A 27,972-nucleotide genomic window follows, 5' to 3' on the forward strand; every position below is an offset into this window, starting at 1 on the left:
AAGAGGTAAAATATATAGTGAAAACAATAGTGGTCCTAAAACGGAACCTTGAGGAACACCGAAATTGGTGCCTAAGGGAGAGCCACCCCGTTCAGCAGAACGGGTATGAAAAATGTATGCACTCACTAACTGTAAGTTGCTCTGGATAAGAGCGTCTGCTAAATGACTAAAATGTAAACAGAACAGACAATTTTTTGCAATGGTAAACAGCCTGAGTGGGACATCATTTTCCACCATCTTTGACCTCACTGCCTGGGACTTGCCTGGGCACATTTTACATTTTAGTCGTTTAGCAGACGCTCTTATCCAGAGTGAGTGCATACATTCTTTTTTTATTTTTCATACTGGCCCCCCCCGTGGGAATCGAACCCACAACGCTGGCGTTGCAAACGCCATGCTCTACCAACTGAGCTACATCCAAAGTGTAAAGAGTTTACTGAATAGAACCTCGACAGATACAGTATCCAATCTTTGGTTTTCTGTTTTAAGAGAAACAGGGCTGGCAGATATAATTTAGTTCCTCCCTTTCTCTGGACCACACTCCAGTACAGTAGGTGGCGGTAATGCACCATTAACGTTGGATGCCGACTGCCGATAAACCCCAACGAAGAAGAACAGAAGCACGCGAGAACAACAACTTGTTTAGGGAAGGAGAGACGACGACATGTTAGTCCAATTTTAAAAACCTAGATAGTGGGAACGTGTTTTATTATTTGTGAAAACCCCTCTCTTCCAAGTCGAGGTAAGCAACTTTCGTGGTGTAGTTTGTGCTTACTTTATTCTCCAAATAATTCAAACTAGAAAACAAGCAAGCTAATGTTGGCTAGCTAACGTTACTGTCCACACAATTCCTTGTCCTAGCTTCTCCATTTACATTTTAGTCATTTAGCAGACGCTCTTATCCAGAGCGACTTACAGTTAGTGAGTGCATTAATTTTCATACTGGCCCCCCGTGGGAAACGAACCCACAACCCTGGCGTTGCAAGCGCCATGCTCTACCAACTGAGCTACAGGGGACATCATGTGATATGTGGCAGATTACGTTAAATCAATAACTGTTACACATTTATTGTGGATAATTTGGTAAACGGCAAGTTAGCTAAATTAGAGGGCTACCACTAGCTAGTTGTCTAGGTAACGTTACCTCCCCAGCCTAGTTTGAGTTTAGATCCCTGTAAAACGATATCGTGGAGTTGAGTAAACTCCGCTACCCCCAGCCGAGATGGCAAGCCAAGTTAACCTTTGGCATTTACACCAACGGTTGTGCTAGCTATCTACGGGTTCGAAGTCTAGCAAGGCTATTCAGCCAAAGACCCACTGTCCAATTATGCAGCTATGAATGCAATCTTATCTAGCTATAAAGATACAGTCGAATCTACTAGCTAGTCGGCTTGGTAGAGACTTGTGTACACAAGTCCTTGCAATATCTGGAAACCAAACACTGGATTTCATATTTACGTCATTTAGCAGACGCTCTTATCCAGAGCGACTTACAAATTGGTGCATTCACCTTATAGCCAGTGGGATAACCACTTTACAATATGTTTTTTTTTGGGGGGGGGGGGTGAGGTAAGGGGGGGTAGAAGGATTACTTTATCCTATCCCAGGTATTCCTTAAAGAGGTGGGGTTTCAAGTGCCCTCGTTTGGGTGTAGGGACTGATCAGAGCCTGAAGGTACGGAGGTGCCGTTCCCCTCACAGCTCCATGGGCAAGCAACGTATGCAAGCAAGCAACGTATGCAAGCAAGCAACGTATGCAAGCAAGCAACGTATGCCTGTGATGGGTGTCTGTAGTTTCCTCACACTTTTTACTTTGATCTGGTCTCCGTGTAGATGGTGTCTTATAAGAGACTGAGTCCAGAGGAAGTCCAGTTCTCCAACGCTGCTGCTTCAGAGGAGCCTCCTGCACAGGACATGGTGGAGGTGAGAACTACCTAACACTCTTGTGGGATTCTGTCGTCTATAGCAATGTAGTGTATTGTCACATTTACCCCTAGCTATATGTACATATTACCTCAACTGCTTTGTACCCCGTGCACATTGACTCATTACCGGAGTAGCTTGAGTGCCAGTCTGTGTTTCTGCTCTGTCACCAACTCCTTATGGGATTGTCATGCCTAAACATTGGGGTGGCAGTAAGTCAGAGCCTAAACATTGGGGTGGCAGTAAGTCAGAAGGATTTTTACAAAAGAGCAGAAACAGACTAGCGTCCTGTCCAGGGGGTGTACTGGTACATCAAGCTGCCTCACCCTACAGAAACAGGAGATAAAGTAGCGTCCTGTCCAGGGGGTGTACTGGTACATCAAGCTGCCTAACGCTGCAGAAACAGGAGATAGACTAGCGTCCTGTCCACGGGGTGTACTGGTACATCAAGCTGCCTCACCCTACAGAAACAGGAGATAGACTAGCGTCCTGTCCACGGGGTGTACTGGTACATCAAGCTGCCTCACCCTACAGAAACAGGAGATAAACTAGCGTCCTGTCCAGGGGGTGTACTGGTACATCAAGCTGCCTCACCCTACAGAAACAGGAGATAGACTAGCGTCCTGTCCAGGGGGTGTACTGGTACATCAAGCTGCCTCACCCTACAGAAACAGGAGATAGACTAGCGTCCTGTCCACGGGGTGTACTGGTACATCAAGCTGCCTCACCCTACAGAAACAGGAGATAGACTAGCGTCCTGTCCACGGGGTGTATTGGTACATCAAGCTGCCTCACCCTACAGAAACAGGAGATAAACTAGCGTCCTGTCCAGGGGGTGTACTGGTACATCAAGCTGCCTCACCCTACAGAAACAGGAGATAGACTAGCGTCCTGTCCAGGGGGTGTACTGGTACATCAAGCTGCCTCACCCTACAGAAACAGGAGATAGACTAGCGTCCTGTCCAGGGGGTGTAGTTGTACATCAAGCTGCCTCACTACAGAAACAGGAGATAGACTAGCGTCCTGTCCAGGGGGTGTACTGGTACATCAAGCTGCCTCACCCTACAGAAACAGGAGATAGACTAGCGTCCTGTCCAGGGGGTGTACTGGTACATCAAGCTGCCTCACCCTACAGAAACAGGAGATAGACTAGCGTCCTGTCCAGGGGGTGTACTGGTACATCAAGCTGCCTCACCCTACAGAAACAGGAGATAAACTAGCGTCCTGTCCAGGGGGTGTACTGGTACATCAAGCTGCCTCACCCTACAGAAACAGGAGATAAACTAGCGTCCTGTCCAGGGGGTGTACTGGTACATCAAGCTGCCTCACCCTACAGAAACAGGTGATAGACTAGCGTCCTGTCCAGGGGGTGTACTGGTACATCAAGCTGCCTCACCCTACAGAAACAGGAGATAAACTAGCGTCCTGTCCAGGGGGTGTACTGGTACATCAAGCTGCCTCACCCTACAGAAACAGGTGATAGACTAGCGTCCTGTCCAGGGGGTGTACTGGTACATCAAGCTGCCTCACCCTACAGAAACAGGAGATAAACTAGCGTCCTGTCCAGGGGGTGTACTGGTACATCAAGCTGCCTCACCCTACAGAAACAGGTGATAGACTAGCGTCCTGTCCAGGGGGTGTACTGGTACATCAAGCTGCCTCACGCTGCAGAGCCGTTCCGACTAGCACAAGCCAAGGCTCGTGCAAGGCTTACTTACTTACCCAGGCTACACCAAGTGCATTGTACTGTCTAGTACTGTACTGTGTAGTATTGCAGTCAAACTGTAACTGTAGTTATGATTTCAGGTGAAGGACCCAGAGGAGACAGAGCGCCCCCTGCTGCCTCGGAGGCCCTCATGTTCTGCCACCACGGCACTTATCTCCCTGGGCTCCCTGCTGCTCCTGATCTGTGGCGTCTGGCTTCTGGGGACCATCTTCTGGCTCCACGCCCCATCCAACAACGTCCCCCACAGGGCCCCGCCGCCCAGGGTCTCCCCAGGGAAAGGTGGGGGTGATGGGGGTGGAGCCCTACCAGAGCCCCAGGCTTGTGGAGTGGTCCCAGAGGCCTGGAGGTTTGACTGCTACCCAGAGAGAGGGGTGGTGGTGACCAGGGAGTTGTGTGAGGCGAGGAACTGTTGCTTCATCCCAGCCTCCTCTTCCTCCTCCTCCACCGCCCCGGGGAGGAATGGTGTCCCCTGGTGTTTCTACCCCCCTGGGTTCCCCTCCTACTCCCTGGTGTCCGTTAACAGCACAGAGTTGGGCCAGACAGGAACTCTGGTGAAGGCAGTGAAGACCTACTACCCTGAAGATATTCTGACTCTACAGCTGGAGGTCCTCTATGAGACGGACCACAGGCTCCGAGTCAGGGTGAGGAAGCACAGAGGACACACACGTGAATACATGCATTCATTCATACAGACGGACGTGAATGTACTGTATACACACACATACATTAATGCACACACACAGGCAGAAGCGCGCGCACACACGTGAATACATGCATTCACTCCCTGTGTCATATCTCTGGGGTCGTAGGCCGTCATATCATTCATCTCTCTTTTGTTACGCTTAGATCACCGACCCGTCTGAGTCGCGGTTCGAGGTGCCAATCACCGTGCCCAATGCCACAGAGAAGGCTTCTAGTCCCGCCTACTCTGTGGAGCTGTCCAATGAGCCGTTTGGCATCATCGTTAAGAGAACTTCCTCAGGAGCTGTGCTGTACGCATGAGTGACTATCTCTATAGTCTCTACTCTCCCTTGCCTCTCTCTATAGTCTCTATTCTCCCTTACCTCTCTATAGTCTCTACTTTGCCTTTGTCTATAGTCTCTACTCTCCCTTGCCTCTCTATAGTCGCTACTCTCCCTTGCCTCTCTATAGTCTCTACTCTCCCTTGCCTCTCTATAGTCTCTATTCTCCCTTCCCTCTCTCTATAGTCGCTACTCTCCCTTGCCTCTCTATAGTCTCTACTCTCCCTTGCCTCTCTCTATAGTCTCTACTCTCCCTTGCCTCTCTCTATAGTCTCTATTCTCCCTTCCCTCTCTCTATAGTCTCTACTCTCCCTTGCCTCTCTCTATAGTCTCTACTCTCCCTTGCCTCTCTCTATAGTCTCTATTCTCCCTTTCCTCTCTCTATAGTCTCTATTCTCCCTTTCCTCTCTCTATAGTCTCTATTCTCCCTTTCCTTTCTATATAGTCTCTATTCTCCCTTACCTCTCTCTATGGTCTGAACTCTCCCTTGCCTCTCTATAGTCTCTACTCTCCCTTGCCTCTCTCTAGAGTCTCTACTCTCCCTTACCTCTCTCTATGGTCTGAACTCTCCCTTGCCTCTCTATAGTCTCTACTCTCCCTTGCCTCTCTCTATAGTCTCTACTCTCCCTTTCCTTTCTCTATAGTCTCCACTCTCCCTTTCTCTATAGTCTCTACTCTCCCTTTCCTTTCTCTATAGTCTCCACTCTCCCTTTCCTTTCTCTATAGTCTCCACTCTCCCTTTCTCTATAGTCTCTACTCTCCCTTTCCTTTCTCTATAGTCTCCACTCTCCCTTTCCTTTCTCTATAGTCTCCACTCTCCCTTTCTCTATAGTCTCCACTCTCCCTTTCTCTATAGGCTCTACTCTCCCTCTCTCTATAGTCTCTACTCTCCCTTACCTCTCTCTATAGTCTCCACTCTCCCTTTCTCTATAGTCTCCACTCTCCCTTACCTCTCTCTATAGTCTACTATCCCTTACCTCTCTCTATAGTCTCCACTCTCCCTTTCTCTATAGTCTCAACTCTACCTTGCCTCTCTCTATAGTCTCTACTCTCCCTCTCTCTATAGTCTCTAATCTCCCTTGCCTCTCTATAGTCTCAACTCTCCCTTTCTCTATAGTCTCTAATCTCCCTCTCTCTATAGTCTCTACTCTCCCTCTCTCTCAAGTCTCTACTCTCCCTTGCCTCTCTATAGTCTCAACTCTCCCTTGCCTCTCTATAGACTCTACTCTCCCTTGCCTCTCTCTATAGTCTCTACTCTCCCTTGCCTCTCTCTATAGTCTCTACTCTCCCTTGCCTCTCTATAGTCTCTACTCTCCCTTGCCTCTCTCTAGAGTCTCTACTCTCCCTTTGTTATTCTGGTTGGAATAATCTGTGAATTGGGATGGTTTCATTTGATGTAATATTTGTAAAAAATTGTTTTATGTTCCTGTGTCTGTGTGTTGGTCTGTCTTCATGTTGTGCATATCCCCCCTCCCCCCCCCCCAGCCTCAACACCACGGTAGCGCCTCTGTTCTACTGTGACCAATTCCTCCAGCTGTCCAGCAGTCTGTCCAGTCAGTACGTCTATGGCCTGGGAGAACACCGCTCCTCCTTCCTACACGACGTCCACTGGAACACTCTCACCATGTGGGCTAGAGACGTACCGCCCACGGTACTGACGCTAACACTAACATGCTGATGCTGAACATGGGAATGATATGGTTACGCTAAATGTTATGGTAATGCTAGCATGCTAATGTTAAACCTATGGTAAATCTAAGGTGATGCTAGAAGGCTAATGCTAAACATATGGTAAATCTAAGGTAATGCTAAACATATGGTAAGCTATGGTAATGCTAGCATGCTAAAGCTAACCACCTATGGTTGGTTGGTTTCTCCTTTTTCTTCTCTATCACTTTTTTAGTTCTTTATCCCTTTTGTTAACCCATCTGAATGGCTGAACAATCATGTAATTAAAGCATTAGGGTGCATCTGATGCTGATGGGTTGGAATGTCAACATCACATCTTGGGGACTGTAACAACGGATAACTTTGTCAGTTGGATGATGGGAACATGAGGCCAGATTGATTCCCTGGTTCTCTGTCCTGTATCTGAAGGAGCTGACACACCCCTGGGGCTCATCCCTTCCACCTTCTACCTCACGCTCCCTCACTCACACACACACACACATATATGTATTTATGTACACAAAACATTAAGGACCCCTCCTCTTTCCATGACACAGACTGACCAGGTGAAAGACAAAATATTTAAGTGCCTTTGGACAGGGTATGGTAGGTAGTAGGTACCAGGCGCACCGGTTTGTGTCAAGAACTGCAACGCTGCTGGGTTTTTTCACGCTCAACAGTTTCCCATGTGTATCAAGAATGGTCCACCACCCAAAGGACATCCAGCCAACTTGACACAACTGTGGGAAGCATTAGTGTCAACATGGCCAGCGTTCCTCTACACCTTGTAGAGTCCATGCCCCGACGAATTGAGGCTGTTCTGAGGGAAAACTCTGCTAAATGGCTTATTATTATTATTATTATTAAAACTCCATATTAGGAAGGTGTCCATCTTTTGTATACTCAGTGTGTATATATATGTATGTGTATATATATACAGTACCAGTCAAAAGTTTGGAAACACCTACTCATTCAAGGGTTTTTCTTTATTTGTACTATTTTCTACATAGTAGAATAATAGTGACGACGTCAAAACTATTAAATAACAGATATGGAATCATGTAGTAACCAAACAAGTGTTAAACAAATCAAAATATATTTTAGATTTTAGATTTTTCAAATAGCCACCCTTTGCTTTGATAACAACTTTTCAAACTCTTGGCATTCTCTCAACCAGCTTCACCTGGAATGCTTTTCCAACAGTCTTGAAGGTGTTCCCACAAATGCTGAGGATGTGTGATGGTGTGGGGGTGCTTTGCTGGTGACACGGTCTGTGATTTATTTAGAATTCAAGGCAAACTTAACCAGCATGGCTATCACAGCATTCTGCAGCGATACACCATCCCATCTGGTTTGCGCTTAGTGGGACTATCATTTGTTTTTCAACAGGACAATGACCCAAAACACACCTCCAGGCTGTGTAAGGGCTATTTGACCAAGGAGAGTGATGTAGTGCTACATCAGATGACCTGGCCTCCACAATCACCCGACCTCAACCCAATTGAGATGGTTTGGGATGAGTTGGACCGCAGAGTGAAGGAAAAGCAGCCAACAAGTGCTCAGCATATGTGGGAACTCCTTCAAGACTGTTGGAAAAGCATTCCTCATGAAGCTGGTTGAGAGAATGTCAAGAGTGTGCAAAGATGTCATCAAGGCAAAGGGTGGCTACTTTGAAGAATCAAAAATATATTTTGATTTGTTTAACACTTTTTTGGTTACTACATGATTCAATATGTGTTTTGATAGTTTTGATGTCTTCACTATTATTCTACAATGTAGAAATTAGTAAAAATAAAGAAAAACTAGTGAGTAGGTGTGTCCAAACTTTTGACTGGTACTGTATGTATGTATGTGTGTGTGTATATGTATATATGTATGTATATGTGTGTGTATATATGTGTGTGTATGTGTATATGTGTGTGTGTGTGTATGTATATATATATGTATATATGTGTGTGTGTGTATGTATATGTGTGTGTATATGTATATATATGTATATATGTGTGTGTATATGTATATGTGTGTGTTAGGTATACTGTAATAGCTCTATTCTCTGTCCTGTGTCAAAAGGAGCTGACTAACCTGTATGGGGCTCATCCCTTCTACCTGGCCATGGAGGAAGGAGGGACGGGGACAGCACACGGATTCTTCCTGCTCAACAGCAACGCTATGGGTCAGTGGCCACGTCCCATTTCTACCATTACGACCTTTACTCTAGCTCCTATGTACTTGGACCGCTATGGGTCAGTGGCCACGTCCCATTTCTACCATTACGACCTTTACCTGAGCTCCTATGTACTTGGACCACTATGGGTCAGTGGCCACGTCCCATTTCTACCATTACAACCTTTACCTGAGCTCCTATGTACTTGGACCACTACGGGTCAGTGGCCACGTCCCATTTCTACCATTACGACCTTTACCCGAGCTCCTATGTACTTGGACCACTATGGGTCAGTGGCCACGTCCCATTTCTACCATTACAACCTTTACCTGAGCTCCTATGTACTTGGACCGCTATGGGTCAGTGGCCACGTCCCATTTCTACCATTACAACCTTTACCTGAGCTCCTATGTACTTGGACCACTATGGGTCAGGCGCTGGTCTATTCCATTTCTACCCCTTTATGTTCAGTATCTCGAATCTACATTGATGTTTGAGTGATGCTATGTCATCTTCATGTCGTGTTTATGAATGCTCTGTGAATGTTGGTTCTGCAGACGTGGCCCTCCAGCCGGGCCCTGCCATCACCTGGCGTACCATTGGTGGGATCCTGGACTTCTACGTCTTTCTGGGTCCCGATCCGGCCTCTGTGATTGGACAATATCTGGAGGTCGTAGGTCAGTCTACAGAAAGACGACAATGCACTCCTTCCTCCCTCATGTCCTTGAAGTCATCACTGTCTGACTTTCCCCTTTCATCTCTCTCAGGTTACCCCTCCATGCCAGTCTACTGGGCGTTGGGTTACCATCTCTGTCGCTGGGGTTACGGAGGTAGCAATGGCACCTGGGACGTCGTCAAGAACATGAGGAATTATGGAATACCCCAGGTACGTACCCGCTGACTCACTCGGTGTGTGTTCACCGTTCTCTTCTGCATGGAACACTGACTGTCTTCCTTGACAGGCAGTGAAATAACATTGTGTGTGTGTGTGTGTTCCAGGATGTGCAGTGGAATGATATAGACTACATGGACCGTAGTCTAGACTTCACCTTTGACCCCGCGGCCTTCCCGACCCTGCCTGACATGGTGAAAGACCTGCACAGCCACGGACAACGTTATGTCATGATATTGGTACGCTGCTCGCTGTGTCTGTAGTAACCCTCACCTCCCCCCTCTAGGACCCAGGGGTCTGTAGTAACCCTCACCTCCCCCCTCTAGGACCCAGGGGTCTGTAGTAACCCTCACCTCCCCCCTCTAGGACCCAGGGGTCTGTAGTAACCCTCACCTCCCCCCTCTAGGACCCAGGGGTCTGTAGTAACCCTCACCTCCCCCCTCTAGGACCCAGGGGTCTGTAGTAACCCTCACCTCCCCCTCTAGGACCCAGGGGTCTGTAGTAACCCTCACCTCCCCCCTCTAGGACCCAGGGGTCTGTAGTAACCCTCACCTCCCCCCTCTAGGACCCAGGGGTCTGTAGTAACCCTCACCTCCCCCCTCTAGGACCCAGGGGTCTGTAGTAACCCTCACCTCCCCCCTCTAGGACCCAGGGGTCTGTAGTAACCCTCACCTCCCCCCTCTAGGACCCAGGGGTCTGTAGTAACCCTCACCTCCCCCCTCTAGGACCCAGGGGTCTGTAGTAACCCTCACCTCCCCCCTCTAGGACCCAGGGGTCTGTAGTAACCCTCACCTCCCCCCTCTAGGACCCAGGGGTCTGTAGTAACCCTCACCTCCCCCCTATAGGACCCAGGGGTCTGTAGTAACCCTCACCTCCCCCCTCTAGGACCCAGGGGTCTGTAGTAACCCTCACCTCCCCCCTCTAGGACCCAGGGGTCTGTAGTAACCCTCACCTCCCCCCTCTAGGACCCAGGGGTCTGTAGTAACCCTCACCTCCCCCCTCTAGGACCCAGGGGTCTGTAGTAACCCTCACCTCCCCCCTCTAGGACCCAGGGGTCTGTAGTAACCCTCACCTCCCCCCTCTAGGACCCAGGGGTCTGTAGTAACCCTCACCTCCCCCCTCTAGGACCCAGGGGTCTGTAGTAACCCTCACCTCCCCCCTCTAGGACCCAGGGGTCTGTAGTAACCCTCACCTCCCCCCTCTAGGACCCAGGGGTCTGTAGTAACCCTCACCTCCCCCCTCTAGGACCCAGGGGTCTGTAGTAACCCTCACCTCCCCCCTCTAGGACCCAGGGGTCTGTAGTAACCCTCACCTCCCCCCTCTAGGACCCAGGGGTCTGTAGTAACCCTCACCTCCCCCCTCTAGGACCCAGGGGTCTGTAGTAACCCTCACCTCCCCCCTCTAGGACCCAGGGGTCTGTATTAACCCTCACCTCCCCCCTCTAGGACCCAGGGGTCTGTAGTAACCCTCACCTCCCCCCTCTAGGACCCAGGGGTCTGTAGTAACCCTCTCCTCCCCCCTCTAGGACCCAGGGGTCTGTAGTAACCCTCACCTCCCCCCTCTAGGACCCAGGGGTCTGTAGTAACCCTCACCTCCCCCCTCTAGGACCCAGGGGTCTGTAGTAACCCTCACCTCCCCCCTCTAGGACCCAGGGGTCTGTAGTAACCCTCACCTCCCCCCTCTAGGACCCAGGGGTCTGTAGTAACCCTCACCTCCCCCCTCTAGGACCCAGGGGTCTGTATTAACCCTCACCTCCCCCCTCTAGGACCCAGGGGTCTGTAGAAACCCTCACCTCCCCCCTCTAGGACCCAGGGGTCTGTAGTAACCCTCACCTCCCCCCTCTAGGACCCAGGGGTCTGTAGTAACCCTCACCTCCCCCCTCTAGGACCCAGGTATCAGCAGCGTCCAGCCAGAAGGAGGGTACTGGCCGTATGACGAAGGTCTGAGGAAAGGAGTCTTCATCAAACACACAGACGGAAGCACACTCATCGGGAAGGTAAGGAAACCCACTCACCAGGAAGGTAGGGACCGCTCAAAACTTTTCCAATCCCAGGGTCTGTGGACATTGTTTTTCTGTTCGGTACCTCTACATACTCACTCCTAGAGGTTAGAGAGATGGGTACCTCTACATACTCACTCCTAGAGGTTAGAGAGATGGGTACCTCTACATACTCACTCCTAGAGGTTAGAGAGGTGGGTACCTCTACATACTCACTCCTAGAGGTTAGAGAGGTGGGTACCTCTACATACTCACTCCTAGAGGTTAGAGAGATGGGTACCTCTACATACTCACTCCTAGAGGTTAGAGAGATGGGTACCTCTACATACTCACTCCTAGAGGTTAGAGAGATGGGTACCTCTACATACTCACTCCTAGAGGTTAGAGAGGAGGGTACCTCTACATACTCACTCCTAGAGGTTAGAGAGATGGGTACATCTACATACTCACTCCTAGAGATTAGAGAGGTGGGTACCTCTACATACTCACTCCTAGAGGTTAGAGAGGTGGGTACCTCTACATACTCACTCCTAGAGGTTAGAGAGATGGGTACCTCTACATACTCACTCCTAGAGGTTAGAGAGATGGGTACCTCTACATACTCACTCCTAGAGGTTAGAGAGATGGGTACCTCTACATACTCACTCCTAGAGGTTAGAGAGATGGGTACCTCTACATACTCACTCCTAGAGGTTAGAGAGATGGGTACCTCTACATACTCACTCCTAGAGGTTAGAGAGATGGACCAGCAGCTGGAGGGAGTGGGCTGCCGGCTACATGTCATATCCTGCCTGCCGTTGTGCCCTTGAGCAAGACCATTAACCTCTAAAACTGCTTACGGCGCCTGCCCTTTGCTCCAGACTCTTAAACCTGTGTGTTTGTTTCTGTAGGAAAAGCAGAAGACACATTTCTGTTGATCAATAAAGTAAACTCGCTCTCTTTTACCTTGCCCTCTCTGTCTCTCTCTGTCTCAATCTCTGTCTGTCTCTCTCTGGCTCTGGCTCTCTGGCTCTCTCTCTGTCTCTCTCTCTCTCTCTCTCTCTCTCTCTCTCTCTCTCTGTCTCTCTGTCTCTGTCTCTGTCTCTCTGTCTCTCTCTCTCTCTGTCTCTCTCTCTCTCTGTCTCTCTGTCTCTCTCTCTTTCTGTCTCTCTCTCTCTCTCTCTGTGTCTGTCTCTCTCTCTGTGTCTCTCTCTCTCTCTCTCTGTGTCTGTCTCTCTGTGTCTGTCTCTCTCTCTCTCTCTCTCTCTCTCTCTCTCTCTGTCTCTCTCTCTCTCTCTCTGTCTCTCTCTCTCTCTCCTCTCTCTCTCTCTCTCTCTCTCTCTCTCTCTGTCTCTCTGTCTCTGTCTCTGTCTCTCTGTCTCTCTCTCTCTCTGTCTCTCTCTCTCTCTCTCTCTGTCTCTCTCTCTCTCTGTCTCTCTGTCTCTCTCTCTTTCTGTCTCTCTCTCTCTCTCTCTCGCTCGTCTCCTCGCTCTGTCTCTCGCTCTGATCTCTCTCTCAGTCTCTCTCTCTCTCTGGTCTCTCTCTCGTCTCTCTCTCGTCTCCTCTCTCTCTCTCTCTTCTCTCTCTCTCTGTCTCTCTCTCTCTCTCTCTCTCTCTGTCTCTCTCTCTTTCTGTCTCTCTCTCTCTCTCTCTCTCTCTCGCTCTGTCTCTCGCTCTGTCTCTCTCTCTGTCTCTCGCTCTGTCTCTCTCTGTCTCTCCCTCTGTCTCTCTCTCTGTCTCTCTCTGTCTCGCTCTGTCTCTCTCTCTCTGTCTCTCTGTCTCTCGCTCTCTGTCTCTCTCGCTCTCTCGCTCTGTCTCTCTCTCTCTGTCTCTCTGTCTCTCGCTCTCTGTCTCTCTCGCTCTCTTCGCTCTGTCTCTCTCTCTGTCTCTCTATCTCTGTCTCTCTTTCTCTCTGTCTCTATGTCTCTCTTTCTCTCTGTCTCTCTCGCTCTCAGGTGTGGCCAGGTCTGACAGCGTTTCCTGATTTCTCTGATCATGTGACCCATGAGTGGTGGTACGACAACCTCAAGAGGTTCCACGACAAAGTTCCCTTCGACGGACTCTGGATTGTACGTAAGAGTGTGTGTCTGTCATCTAACCGTGTGTGTGTTCGTGTTTCAGTCTGGAGTCTGATGTTGTGAAAGGCCTTTGACCTCTGACCCCTCTGTCACTTCCTGTCTAGGACATGAACGAGCCGTCTAACTTCGTGGACGGGTCGACCGTTGGTTGTCCTGACAACAAGCTGGAGAACCCTCCATACACACCTGGTGAGACACACACACACCGTCTCTGTTTCTCTGTCTGTCTGTCTCTCTGTGTCTGTCTCTCTGTGTCTGTCTCTCTGTGTCTGTCTCTCTGTGTCTGTCTGTCTCTCTCTCTCTCTCTCTCTCTCTCTCTGTGTCTGTCTCTCTCTCTGTGTCTCTCTCTCTCTCTGTGTCTGTCTCTCTCTCTCTGTGTCTGTCTCTCTCTCTCTCTCTCTCTCTCTCTCTCTCTCTCTCTCTCTCTCTCTCTCTCTGTGTCTGTCTCTCTCTCTCTCTGTGTATGTCTCTCTCTCTCTCTGTGTCTGTCTCTCTCTCTCTCTCTCTCTCTCTCTCTCTCTCTCTCTCTCTCTCTCTCTCTCTCTGTTTCTGTACTCTCTCTCTGTGTCTGTACTCTCTCTCTCTGTGTCTGTACTCTCTCTCTCTGTGTCTGTACTCTCTCTCTCTGTGTCTGTCTCTCTCTCTGTGTCTGTCTGTCTCTCTCTCTCTCTCTCTCTCTCTGTGTCTGTCTCTCTCTCTCTCTCTCTCTCTCTCTCTCTCTCTCTCTCTCTCTGTTTCTGTACTCTCTCTCTGTGTCTGTACTCTCTCTCTCTGTGTCTGTACTCTCTCTCTCTGTGTCTGTCTCTCTCTCTGTGTCTGTCTCTCTCCCTCTACTTCTCTCATCTCTTTCTCTCCCTCTCTCTCACTAGGTATATTAGGAGGGTTGTTGAGGGCTAAGACGCTGTGTGCCTCTGCTGTCCAGAAGACCTCGTCTCACTACAACATGCACAGCCTGTATGGGCTTCTAGAAGCTAAGGCCTCTGCCTGGTCAGCCTGCATTCTCACACACACACACACTCTTTCACTGACTCACCTTCACACCTTCACAAACACACCACCTAACTTGGATACATTTACACCTTTTTACAAACACACCACCTAACTTGGATACATTTACACCTTTTTACAAACACACCACCTAACTTGGATACATTCACACCTTCACAAACACACCACCTAACTTGGATACATTCACACCTTCACAAACACACCACCTAACTTGGATACATTCACACCTTCACAAACACACCACCTAACTTGGATACATGAGTTTTCTTTGATGGCCCAATACATGTTATTTTTCTTCTCCCCCCCCCCTCCCCCTCTCACCATTTCCCTCCTCCCCAGTGCCCTGAAGCGTATGTTAGGGAAGAGAGCGTTTGTGATCTCTCGCTCCACCTTCCCAAGTCAAGGCCGATACTCTGGACACTGGCTAGGAGACAACAGGAGTCACTGGAAGGACATGTACACCTCTATAGCAGGTAGACACACACAGTGCCAGGTAGACACACACAGTGCACACACACACACACACACACCCACACACACACACACACACATACACACTAGGGCTGTGCTATGGCCAAAATATCTTATCAGGATAATCAGGATATTTTTCTTATTTTTGACGGTTTGGCATTATTTGATGTTTCTGCGTGATAAAAGTTGTAAATATGTTTTCTGAGTAGTGCAGGACCATTCTCCATTCTGATGGTTTTATACTCAACCAAACTAGGACAAAACTGACAGTAAAGTTGTAAAAATGTATACAACTTTTCATTTCTTTATGGCTGTAGCAGAATCCCTTTATAGATGGTATTGTCAAAAGAGCTAATGATGAGGCTATTACTTTCTGCTCTAGACTTTGTATCAGACCCTCTCTGTCTCTGTCTCTGTCGCTGTCTCTGTCTCTCTCTCTCTCTCTCTCTCTCTCTCTCTCTCTCTCTCTCTCTCTCTCTCTCTCTCTCTCTCTCCTCTGCCCTCCCCTTCCAGGTATGTTAACCTTTAACCTCCTGTGTTTTCCCTGGTGGGGGCTGATATCTGTGTGTTCTCTCTTTCTCCCTCTCTCTCCCTTCTCTCACCTCCTCTCTTTCCCTCTCTCCCTCCCTCCCCTCCCGGTATGTTAACCTCCTGGGTGTTCCCCTGGTGGGGGCTGATATCTGTGTCTTCTCTCCCCCTCTCTCTCTCTCTCCCTCCCTCCCCTTCCAGGTATGTTAACCTTTAACCTCCTGGGTGTTCCCCTGGTGGGGGCTGATATCTGTGTCTTCTCTCCCCCTCTCTCTCTCTCTCCCTCCCTCCCCTTCCAGGTATGTTAACCTTTAACCTCCTGGGTGTTCCCCTGGTGGGGGCTGATATCTGTGTCTTCTCTCCCCCTCTCTCTCTCTCTCTCCCTCCCTCCCCTTCCAGGTATGTTAACCTTTAACCTCCTGGGTGTTCCCCTGGTGGGGGCTGATATCTGTGTCTTCTCTCCCCCCCCTCTCTCTCTCTCTCCCTCCCTCCCCTTCCAGGTATGTTAACCTTTAACCTCCTGGGTGTTCCCCTGGTGGGGGCTGATATCTGTGTCTTCTCTCTCCCCCTCTCTCTCTCTCTCCCTCCCTCCCCTTCCAGGTATGTTAACCTTTAACCTCCTGGGTGTTCCCCTGGTGGGGGCTGATATCTGTGTCTTCTCTCCCCCTCTCTCTCTCTCTCCCTCCCTCCCCTTCCAGGTATGTTAACCTTTAACCTCCTGGGTGTTCCCCTGGTGGGGGCTGATATCTGTGTCTTCTCTCCCCCTCATCTCTCTCTCTCTCTCTCTCCCTCCCCTTCCAGGTATGTTAACCTTTAACCTCCTGGGTGTTCCCCTGGTGGGGGCTGATATCTGTGTCTTCTCTCCCCCTCTCTCTCTCTCTCTCCCTCCCTCCCCTTCCAGGTATGTTAACCTTTAACCTCCTGGGTGTTCCCCTGGTGGGGGCTGATATCTGTGTCTTCTCTCTTTCTCCCTCTCTCTCTCCCTTCTTCTCTCACCTCCCTCTCTTTCCCTCCCCTCCCTCCCTCCCCTTCCAGGTATGTTAACCTTTAACCTCCTGGGTGGTTCCCCTGGTGGGGGCTGATATCTGTGGCTTCAGTGAACAGACTGAGGAGGAGTTGTGTGTTCGCTGGACACAGCTAGGAGCCTTCTACCCTTTCACACGCAACCACAACGCTATCGACCAGAGGGTAAGACCACAATGCAGCCCCGACACAATGCAGCCCCAACACAATGCAGCCCCAACACAATGCAGCCCCAACACAATGCAGCCCCAACACAATGCAGCCCCAACACAATGCAGCCCCAACACAATGCAGCCCCAACACAATGCAGCCCCAACACAATGCAGCCCCAACACAATGCAGCCCCAACACAATGCAGCCCCAACACAATGCAGCCCCAACACAATGCAGCCCCAACACAATGCAGCCCCAACACAAACTGTCATAAAATGACTCTTTCTATCTGTATGTTCTCTGTGTCTACGTCTCTGTCTCCTCCCAGCCTCAGGACCCTCCAGCATTCAGCCCTCTGGCCCGTTCAGCCATGAAACAGTCTCTCCTGCTACGCTACTCTCTCTTCCCTCTGCTTTACACACTGTTCCACCGTGCACACACACACGGACACACCGTCGCTCGCCCTCTGCTGTTCGAGTGAGTACCAAACACACACACACTATTACTACACAAGTTATGTTCTTCTATGCTCATGGGGACCTAAAAGTCATTTCCATTCAATATCCTATTTTCCCTAACCCTAATTCTAACCCTAATTGTAACCCTGACCATTAATTCTAACCCTAATTGTAACCCTGACCCTAATTCTAACCCTAATTGTAACCCTGACCCTAATGCTAACCCTAATTGTAACCTTAAACCCCTAACCCTAATTCTAACCCTAAACCTAACCCTAATTCTAAACCTAACCCTAATTGTAACCCTAAACCTAACCCCTAACCCTAATTGTAACCTTAAACCCCTAACCCTAATTCTAACCCTAAACCTAACCATAATTCTAACCCTAAACCTAACCCCTAAGCTTAAAATAGCCTTTGTCCTCATGGGGAGGTGGGAAATGTCCCCACAAGGGAGAATTGTCCTTGTTTTACTATCCTTGTGGGGAATTTGGGGATTTTAGGTCTTCACAAGGATAAAAGAACCAACCAACCTACACACACACACACACACACACACACACACGGACACACGGACACACACACACACACACAAAGCTCTTTCAGTATGTTCCTGACTAATGTGTGTTCATGTCTTTAGGTTCCCCAAGGACGTGAGAACGTATGGGATAGACAGACAGTTCCTATGGGGGAAGAGTTTGATGGTGACACCAGTATTAGATCCAGGTGTGGACTATGTAGTGGGCTACTTCCCCCAGGGACTCTGGTACGACTACTATACGGTAAGAATACAACTATACATACCAACTATACATACCCCTTAATAACCCTAAGCCCAGGGACTCTGGTACACAACTATACGGTCAGAATACAACTATACATACCAACTATACATACCCCTTAATAACCCTAAGCCCAGGGACTCTGGTACCACTACTATACGGTAAGAATACAACTATACATACCAACTATACATACCCCTTAATAACCCTAAGCCCAGGGACTCTGGTACACATGGGCGGCAGGTAGCTTAGTGGTTAAGAGCGTTGTGCCAGTAACCGAAAGGTCGCTGGTTCTAATCCCCGAGCCGACTAGGTGAAAAATCTGTCGATGTGCCCTTGAGCAAGGCACTTAACCCTAATTGCTCCTGTAAGTCGCTCTGGATAAGAGCGTCTGCTAAATGACTAATTATTATTATTATTATTATTATTATTATTATACGGTAAGAATACAACTATACATACCAACTATACATACCCCTTAATAACCCTAAGCCCAGGGACTCTGGTACACAACTATACGGTAAGAATACAACTATACATACCAACTATACATACCCCTTAATAACCCTAAGCCCAGGGACTCTGGTACACAACTATACGGTAAGAATACAACTATACATACCAACTATACATACCCCTTAATAACCCTAAGCCCAGGGACTCTGGTACACAACTATACGGTAAGAATACAACTATACATACCAACTATACATACCCCTTAATAACCCTAAGCCCAGGGACTCTGGTACACAACTATACGGTCAGAATACAACTATACATACCAACTATACATACCCCTTAATAACCCTAAGCCCAGGGACTCTGGTACCACGACTATACGGTAAGAATACAACTATAGTAATTATTAGTTAAAACAAATAATTAAGGTATTTTCTAAGGGGTGGGGGCAGTCTCACTCCTTTCGTAATTATATATACTTTTGCTTTATTGATTAGATGGTAAAGTGTTGGAAAGATTGTCCCGTGTGGCTCAGTTGGTAGAGCATGGCGCTTGCAACGCCAGGGTTGTGGGTTCGATTCCCACGGGGGGACCAGTACGAAAATGTGTGCACTCGCTAACTGTAAGTGGATAAGAGCGTCTGTTAAATAAATCACTAAAATGTACCAGATGATAGGGAGGGGTCAAAGGGCAGTGGGCCGGATTCCAACCAGCTGGAACCCCTGGGCCACACAGGACACAACTAGTAGTAATTCTGGGTAATCACAATAGAATGGGATGGTAGTTCAAAGGTTTTTTATCAGGCTGGAGAATGGGATATACACTGAGTGGACAAAACATTAGGAACACCTTCCTGATATTGAGTTGCACTCAATCAATCAAATCAATCAATCAAATGTTATTTATAAAGCCCTTTTTACATCAGCAGATGTCATAAAGTGCTATACAGAAACCCAGCCTAAAACCCCAAACAGCAAGCAATGCAGATGGAGAAGCAGGGTGGCTAAAAACTCCCTAGAAAGGCAGGAACCCAGGAAGAAACCTAGAGAGGAACCAGGCTCTGAGGGGTGGCCAGTCCTCTTCTGGCTGTGACCGGTGGAGATTATAAGTACATGGCCATTAAGGCCAGATTTTTCTCCAAGATGTTCAAACGTTCATAGATCACCAGCAGGGTCAAATAATAATCACAGTGGTTGTAGAGGTTGCAACAGGTCAGTACATCAGGAGTAAATGTCACTTGGCTTTTCATAGCCGGGCATTTAGAGGTTGAAATAGCAGGTGCGGTAGAGAGAGAGAGAGAGAGAGAGTTGAAAACAGCAGGTCCGGGACAAGGCAGCACGTCCAGTGAACAGGTCAGGGTTCCATAGCCGCAGGCAGAACAGTTGAAACTGGAGCAGCAGCACGACCAGGTGGACTGGGGACAGCCAGGAGTCATCAGGCCAGGTAGTCCTGAGGCATGGTCCTAGGGCTCAGGTCCTCCGGGATGGGAGATGGAGAGAGAGAATTAGAAGGAGCATACTTACATTCACACAGGACACCAGATAAGACAGGATAATTTCACCAGATATAACAGACTGACCCTAGCCCCACGGCACATAGACTATTGCAGCATAGATACTGGAGGCTGAGATGGGGAGGGTCGGGGGACACTGTGGCCCCATCTGACGATACACCCCCCTTTTGCCCTCAGAACAGCCTCAATTCGTCGGGTCATGGACTCTACAAGGTGTTGAAAGCGTTCCACAGGGATGCTGGCCCATGTTGACTCCAATGCATCCCACAGTTGTGTCAAGTTGGCTGGATGTCCTTTGGATGGTGGACCATTCTTGATACACACGGGAAACTGTTGAGCGTGAAAAACCCAGCAGCGTTGCAGTTCTTGACACAAACCGGTGCACCTGGCACCTACTACCATACCCCGTTCAAAGACACCTAAATATTTTGTCTTGCCCATTCACCCTCTGAATGGCACACATACACAATCCATGTCTCAATTGTCTCAAGGCTTAAAAATCCTTCTTTAACCTGACTCCTCCCCTTCATCTACACTGACTGAAGTGGATTTAACAGGTGACATCAACAAGGGATCATAGCTTTCACCTGGATTCACCTGGTCAGTCTATGTCATGGAAAGAGGAGGTGTTCTTAATGTTTTGTACACGCTGTGTATAATTCACATGCTGAATATTGAATGTCTCTCTCTCTCTCTCTCAGGGTGATTCTATCCGTAGTAAAGGAGAAGAGTTGAGACTCAAGGCTCCTCTAGATCACATCAACCTTCACCTGAGAGAAGGAGCTGTCGTACCTACACAGGTAAACAGACACACAGTAGATCATCAAATAGCTGGACGCTCCATATTATTAGTATCTACTGAGGGTTAATAAGACTGACACAGTAGATGGTCAGGCATAGATATCGAAAAAACAAATGTTTCTCTATCTGTGTATCTCTATCATATTTCAGTGTATGTATCTCTCTCTCTATCCCTCTATCTCTCTCGATCCCTCTCTCTCTATCCCTCTGTATCTCTCTCTCTCTATCCCTCTGTCTCTCTCGATCCCTCTCTCTCTATCCCTCTGTCTCTCTCTCTCTCTATCCCTCTGTCTCTCTCTATATATATATCCCTCTTTCTCTATCCCTCTCTCTCTATCCCTCTGTGTCTCTCTCTATCCCTCTGTCTCTCTCTCTCTCTCTCTATCCCTCTGTCTCTCTATCCCTCTCTCTCTATCCCTCTGTGTCTCTCTCTCTCTCTATCCCTCTGTGTCTCTCTCTCTCTCTATCCCTCTGTCTGTCTCTCTCTCTCTCTCTCTTCTCTCTCTCTCTCTCTCTCTCTCTATCCCTCTGTATCTCTCTCTCTCTCCCTCTCTCTCCCTCTCTCTATCCCTCTGTCTCTCTCTATATATATCCCTCTCTCTCTCTCTCTCTCTCTCTCTCTCTCTCTCTCTCTCTCCCTCTCTCTCTATCCCTCTGTGTCTCTCTCTCTCTCTATCCCTCTCTCTCTCTCTCTCTCTCTCTATGTCTCTCTCCCTCTGTAGCGTCCCAACACCACCCTGTTTGTGAGCAGTGGTCAGCCGCTCCACCTGGTGTCCAGTCTGTCTGAAGACGGCTCAGCCAGAGGAGAGCTGTTCTGGGATGACGGAGAGAGCATCGACACCTTCGAAACCGACCAGTACGCTCACATAGTGTTCACTGTGGTCAAGGTACGCTCCAACCACTACACAACCACAATACAACACAACCACTACATAAACTACTGTACACAGTGAGTACTGTGGTCAAAGAATGGTTCAACCACTACTAACACTATAGCATCACAGCTGTTTCAACCACTACTAACACTATAGCCATGACAGCTGGTTCAACCACTACTAAAACTATAGCCATGACAGCTGGTTCAACCACTACTAACACTATAGCCATGACAGCTGGTTCAACCACTACTAACACTATAGCCATCACAGCTGGTTCAACCACTACTAACACTATAGCCATCACAGCTGTTTCAACCACTACTAACACTATAGCCATCACAGCTGTTTCAACCACTACTAACACTATAGCCATGACAGCTGGTTCAACCACTACTAACACTATAGCCATGACAGCTGGTTCAACCACTACTAATACTATAGCCATCACAGCTGTTTCAACCACTACTAACACTATAGCCATGACAGCTGGTTCAACCACTGCTAACACTATAGCCATCAGCTGGTTCAACCACTACTAACACTATAGCCATCACCTCTTCTCCCTTCTCTTCCTTTTGTGTTCTAGAACACGATGACATCGGAGGTGCTGCACGACCACGTGGAGGCTTCCTACATCACAGTGGAAACAGCCTCCTTCTATGGCGTGAAGGCGGAGCCTACCAGGGTCACGGTCAACTCCCAGGATGCTGCATTCACCTACAGAGCCAATCAGGTGAGGCTTGGTGTTAAAGGGGTCAGAGGTTAGGTTTTAAAGTTCAGATTAAGTTTTAGAGCAGCCATACTCAAAACGGGGTCAATACGGACCGCGGGTCACAATAAAACATTTTAATAAAGGAATTTAGTCGTGCTTTCAATTTAATGCTGTTGAGAGTTGTAACAGTAGAAAGCACAAGGTGCAGTTTAATTTGTAAATGTAGTAGTACATGGGCAGTTTTCCTCTTATGCCATTCACTGACGGACCTTAGAGAGCTATTTATAACCTGTCAGAAACCTCCACTTGATCATCTACTAGCCCATGTTAGATAGATAGATGGGTAGGTAAGTTAGGCTAACCAGCTAAGTCAACAGGTATCATTTGAACACACGTAAAGGCATGACAAACTGTGTAGACTTAAAAATGTACACTGCATGACCAAAAGTATGTGGACACCTGCTCGTCAAACATCTCATTCCAAAATCATGGGCATTAATATGGAGTTGGTCCCCCCCCCCCTTTGCTGCTATAACAGCCTCCACTCTCGTGGGAAGGATTTCCACTAGATGTTGGAACATTGCTGCGGAGACTTCCATTCAGCCACAAGAGCATTAGTGAGGCCGGGCACTGATGTTGGGCGATTAGGCCTGGCTCGCAGTCGGCGTTCCAATTAATCCCAAAGGTGTTCGATGGGGTTGAGGTCAGGGCTCTGTACTGGCCAGTCAAGTTCTTCCACACCGATCTCGACAAACCATTTCTGTATGGACCTCGCTTTGTGCATGGGGGCATTGTCATGCTGAAACAGGAAAGGGCCTTCCCCAAACTGTTGGAAGCACAGAATTGTCTAGAATGTCATTGTATGCTATAGCGTTAAGATTTAGTTTCACTGGAACTAAGGGGGCTGGCCTGAACCATAAAAAACAGCCCCAGACCATTATTCCTCCTCCACCAAACTTTACAGTTGGCACTATGCATTGGGGCAGGTAGCGTTCTCCTGGCATCCGGCAAACCCAGATTTGTCTGTCAAACTGCCAGATGGTGACGCGTGATTCATCACTCCAGAGAACTCGTTTCCACTGCTCCAGAGTCCAATGGGGGTGAGCTTTACACCACTCCAGCCGACTCTTGGCATTGCACATGGTGATCTTAGGCTTGTGTGCGGCTGCTCTGCAATGGAAACCTATTTCATGAAGCTCCTGACGAACAGTTATTGTGCTGACGTTGCGTCCAGAGGCAGTTTGGAACTCTGTAGGCAGTGTTGCAACCGAGGACTGATGATTTGTACTCGCCAGTCCCATTCTGTGAGCTTCTGTGGCCTACCACTTCACAGCTGAGCCGTTGTTGCTCCTAGACGTTTCCACTTCACAGCTGAGCCGTTGTTGCTCCTAGACGTTTCCACTTCACAGCTGAGCCGTTGTTGCTCCTAGACGTTTCCACTTCACAGCTGAGCCGTTGTTGCTCCTAGACGTTTCCACTTCATAATAACAGCACTTACAGTTGACCGGGGCAACTCTAGCAGGGCAGAAATGTGACGAACTGACTTGTTGGAAAGGTGGCATCCTATGACGGTGCCACGTTAAAGTCACTGAGCTCTTCAGTTAGGCCATTCTACTGCCAATGTTTGTCTATGGAGATTGCATGGCTGTGTGCTCGATTTTATACACCTGTCAGCAACAGGTGTGGCTGAAATAGCCGAATCCACTAATTTGAAGGGGTATCCACATACTTTTTTGTGTTCATACAGTGGCAAGAAAAAGTATGTGAACCCTTTGGAATTACCTGGATTTCTGCATAAATTGGTAATAAAATGTAATCTGATCTTCATCTAAGTCACAACAATAGACAAACACAGTGTGCTTAAACTAATAACACACAAATTATTGTATTTTTATTGTCTATATTGAATACATAATTTAAACATTCACAGTGTAGGTTGGAAAAAGTATGTGAACCCCTAGGCTAGTGACTTCTCCAAAAGCTAATTGGACTCAGGTGTCAGCTAAACTGAGACAAGATTGAAGATGTTGGTTAGCGCTGCCCTGCCCTACAAAAAACACTCACAAAATGTGAGTTTGCTATTCACAAGAAGCATTGTCTGATGTGAACCATGCCTCGAACAAAATCGATCTCAGAAGACCTAAGATTAAGAATTGTTGACTTGCGTAAAGCAGGGAAAGAGTTACAAAAGTATCTCTAAAAGCCTTGATGTTCATCAGTCCACGGTAAGACGAATTGTCTAAAAATGGAGAAAGTTCAGGACTGTTGCTTCTCTCCCTAGGAGTGACCGTCCTGTAAAGATGACTGGAAGAGCACAGCGCAGAACGCTCAATGAGGTTAAGAAGAATCCTAGTGTCTGCTAAAGACTTACAGAAATCTCTGGAACATGCTAACATCTCTGTTGACGAGTCTACAATACGTAAAACACTAAACAAGAATGGTGTTCATGGGAGGACACCACGGAAGAAGCCACTGCTGTCCCCCCCAAAAAACATTGCTGCACGTCTGAAGTTCACAAAAGAGCACCTGGATGTTCCACAGCGCTACTGGCCAAATATTCTGTGGACAGATGAAACTAAAGTTGAGTTGTTTGGAAGGAACACACAACACTATGTGTGGAGAAAAAAAGGCCCACCACACCAACATCAAAACCTCATCCCAACTGTAAAGTATGGTGGAGGGAGCGTCATGGTTTGGGGCTGCTTTGCTGCCTCAGGGCCTGGACAGCTTGCTATCATCGAGGGAAAAATGAATTCCCACGTTTTATGAAGACATTCTGCAGGAGAATGTAAGGTTATCTGTCCACCAGCTGAAGCTCAACAGAAGTTGGGTGACGCAACAGGACAACGACCCAAAACACAGAAGTAAATCAACAACAGAATGGCTTCAATAGAAGAGAATACGCCTTCTGGAGCGGCCCAGTCAGAGTCCTGACCTCCTGGCCCAGTCAGACTCCTGACCTCCTGGCCCAGTCAGAGTCCCGACCTCCTGGCCCAGTCAGACTCCTGACCTCCTGGCCCAGTCAGAGTCCCGACCTCCTGGCCCAGTCAGAGTCCCGACCTCCTGGCCCAGTCAGAGTCCTGACCTCCTGGCCCAGTCAGAGTCCCGACCTCCTGGCCCAGTCAGAGTCCCGACCTCCTGGCCCAGTCAGAGTCCCGACCTCCTGGCCCAGTCAGAGTCCCGACCTCCTGGCCCAGTCAGAGTCCCGACCTCCTGGCCCAGTCAGAGTCCTGACCTCCTGGCCCAGTCAGTGTCCTGACCTCCTGGCCCAGTCAGAGTCCTGACCTCCTGGCCCAGTCAGAGTCCCGACCTCCTGGCCCAGTCAGAGTCCCGACCTCCTGGCCCGGTCAGAGTCCCGACCTCCTGGCCCGGTCAGAGTCCTGACCTCCTGGCCCAGTCAGAGTCCTGACCTCCTGGCCCAGTCAGAGTCCTGACCTCCTGGCCCAGTCAGAGTCCTGACCTCCTGGCCCGGTCAGAGTCCCGACCTCCTGGCCCAGTCAGAGTCCTGGCCCAGTCAGAGTCCCGACCTCCTGGCCCGGTCAGAGTCCCGACCTCCTGGCCCAGTCAGAGTCCCGACCTCCTGGCCCAGTCAGAGTCCCGACCTCCTGGCCCAGTCAGAGTCCCGACCTCCTGGCCCGGTCAGAGTCCCGACCTCCTGGCCCGGTCAGAGTCCTGACCTCCTGGCCCAGTCAGAGTCCTGACCTCCTGGCCCAGTCAGAGTCCTGACCTCCTGGCCCAGTCAGAGTCCCGACCTCCTGGCCCGGTCAGAGTCCCGACCTCCTGGCCCAGTCAGAGTCCTGGCCCAGTCAGAGTCCTGACCTCCTGGCCCAGTCAGAGTCCCGACCTCCTGGCCCGGTCAGAGTCCTGACCTCCTGGCCCAGTCAGAGTCCCGACCTCCTGGCCCAGTCAGAGTCCCGACCTCCTGGCCCAGTCAGAGTCCCGACCTCCTGGCCCAGTCAGAGTCCCGACCTCCTGGCCCAGTCAGAGTCCCGACCTCCTGGCCCAGTCAGAGTCCTGACCTCCTGGCCCAGTCAGACTCCTGACCTCCTGGCCCAGTCAGAGTCCCGACCTCCTGGCCCAGTCAGAGTCCCGACCTCAACCCAATTGAGATGCTGTGGCATGACCTCAAGAGAGCGGTTCACACCAGACATCCCAAGAATATTGCTGAACTGAAACAGTTTTGTAAAGAGGAATGGTCCAGAATTCCTCCTGACCGTTGTCCAGGTCTGATCCGCAACTACAGAAAACGGTTGGTTGAGGTTATTGCTGCCAAAAGAGGGTCAACCAGTTATTTAAATCCAAGGGTTCACATACTTTTCCCACCCTACACTGCGAATGTTTACACGGTGTGTTCAATAAAGACATGAAAACGTATACTTTTTGTGTGTGTTATTAGTTTAAGCACACTGTGTTCGTCTGTTGTTGTGACTTAGATGAAGATCAGATCAAATTTTAGGACCAATTTATGCAGAAATCCAGGTAATTCCAAAGGGTTCACATACTTGTTTCTTGCCAATTTTTGTATGTCCGCCAACAAGGGGTGTGTGTGAACAGTTTAGGGTAGCATGGGTTGTGAGGTGGGGGTTTGTTACTACGACGACAAGGCTGATAAATGACAATATCCATCCGGGACCTTTGTGAGAGGAGGAGGAGTAGTAGTTGAGTAACCCTGGTTTAGAGAAAATGATATCTGTGCTTTGTTATTAATGTATCTCTCTCTCTCTCTCTCTCCATTCATCGCTCTGTCTTTCCCACTCTCCTACTGTCTCCCTCCCTCTAGGTGTTGACCGTAACAGACCTAGGACTGAACCTCAGCCAGAACTTCACCATCAGTTGGATCTAACAGGTCTTTCCCAGAAATGGGAATTCTGACCTTGGGAATGTTCAGGTTTTCCTTCCCTGACGGTCTCCGCTGCTTTACTCCCTATATATGTGACCTAAACGGCACCCTATTCCCTATATAGTGTACTACCAGGGCTCTGGTCAAAAGACGTTGTTCCCAAGTATCCCCACGCATAATAGACATGGGATTGTATACAAATATAAGCAAGGTTTGAAATATTATATATGTTTGGGCGCTTCTTGCAGTCAAATACAGTCTACAAATGGGCGGCAGGTAGTTTAGTGGGTAAGAGCGTTGTGCCAGTAACCGAAAGGTCGCTGGTTCTAATCCCCGAGCCGACTAGGTGAAAAATCTGTCGATGTGCCCTTGAGCAAGGCACTTAACCCTAATTGCTCCTGTAAGTCGCTCTGGATAAGAGCGTCTGCTAAATGACGTAAATGTAAATGTAGAAATGATTTGTAATCCTCCCTGTCTGCTGTAACTGTACCAAAAATAGGCTGTGTCCGAAATAGCACCCTATTCCCTATATAGTGTACTACTTTTGACCAGGGCCCTTGTATATAGGGAATAGTCTGCCATTTGAGACACCGATATAGTCTCTGTGAAGCTTTATAGTGGTGGTGATGACAGTAGTTTACTGCTGATTTATGGTATAAACATCTATGAAAATGACATTTTATATAATATTTAGATTATAAACGTCTATAATAATGCACAAACCACCACCAGACAGTGTAACCAGCCCAGTCAACAGTACAGCCAGACAGTGTAACCATCCCAGTCAACAGTACAGCCAGACAGTGTAACCATCCCAGTCAACAGTACAGCCAGACAGTGTAACCATCCCAGTCAACAGTACAGCCAGACAGTGTAACCATCCCAGTCAACAGTAC

At 48.7% G+C, this 27,972-nt stretch overlaps 1 pseudogene across 1 annotated transcript; it reads left to right on the top strand.

The window, feature by feature from the left end:
• The first annotated feature begins 631 nt into the window (after nucleotides 1-631).
• Nucleotides 632-27,443, top strand: LOC311115148 (lysosomal alpha-glucosidase-like; annotated as a pseudogene). Its single transcript has 21 exons — nucleotides 632-742; nucleotides 1,833-1,922; nucleotides 3,729-4,289; nucleotides 4,495-4,640; nucleotides 6,156-6,321; nucleotides 8,409-8,511; nucleotides 9,060-9,179; nucleotides 9,270-9,388; nucleotides 9,502-9,633; nucleotides 11,280-11,390; nucleotides 13,328-13,441; nucleotides 13,555-13,639; nucleotides 14,320-14,437; nucleotides 14,798-14,931; nucleotides 16,493-16,645; nucleotides 16,962-17,110; nucleotides 17,732-17,873; nucleotides 20,547-20,645; nucleotides 21,369-21,533; nucleotides 22,111-22,257; nucleotides 27,017-27,443. The product of its transcript is annotated as a lysosomal alpha-glucosidase-like (transcript).
• The last annotated feature ends 529 nt before the right edge of the window (nucleotides 27,444-27,972 follow it).

The sequence above is a fragment of the Coregonus lavaretus genome (assembly GCF_964263955.1).
Source record: "Coregonus lavaretus genome assembly, contig: HAP1_SCAFFOLD_200, whole genome shotgun sequence".
NCBI classification, from domain to species: domain Eukaryota; kingdom Metazoa; phylum Chordata; class Actinopteri; order Salmoniformes; family Salmonidae; genus Coregonus; species Coregonus lavaretus.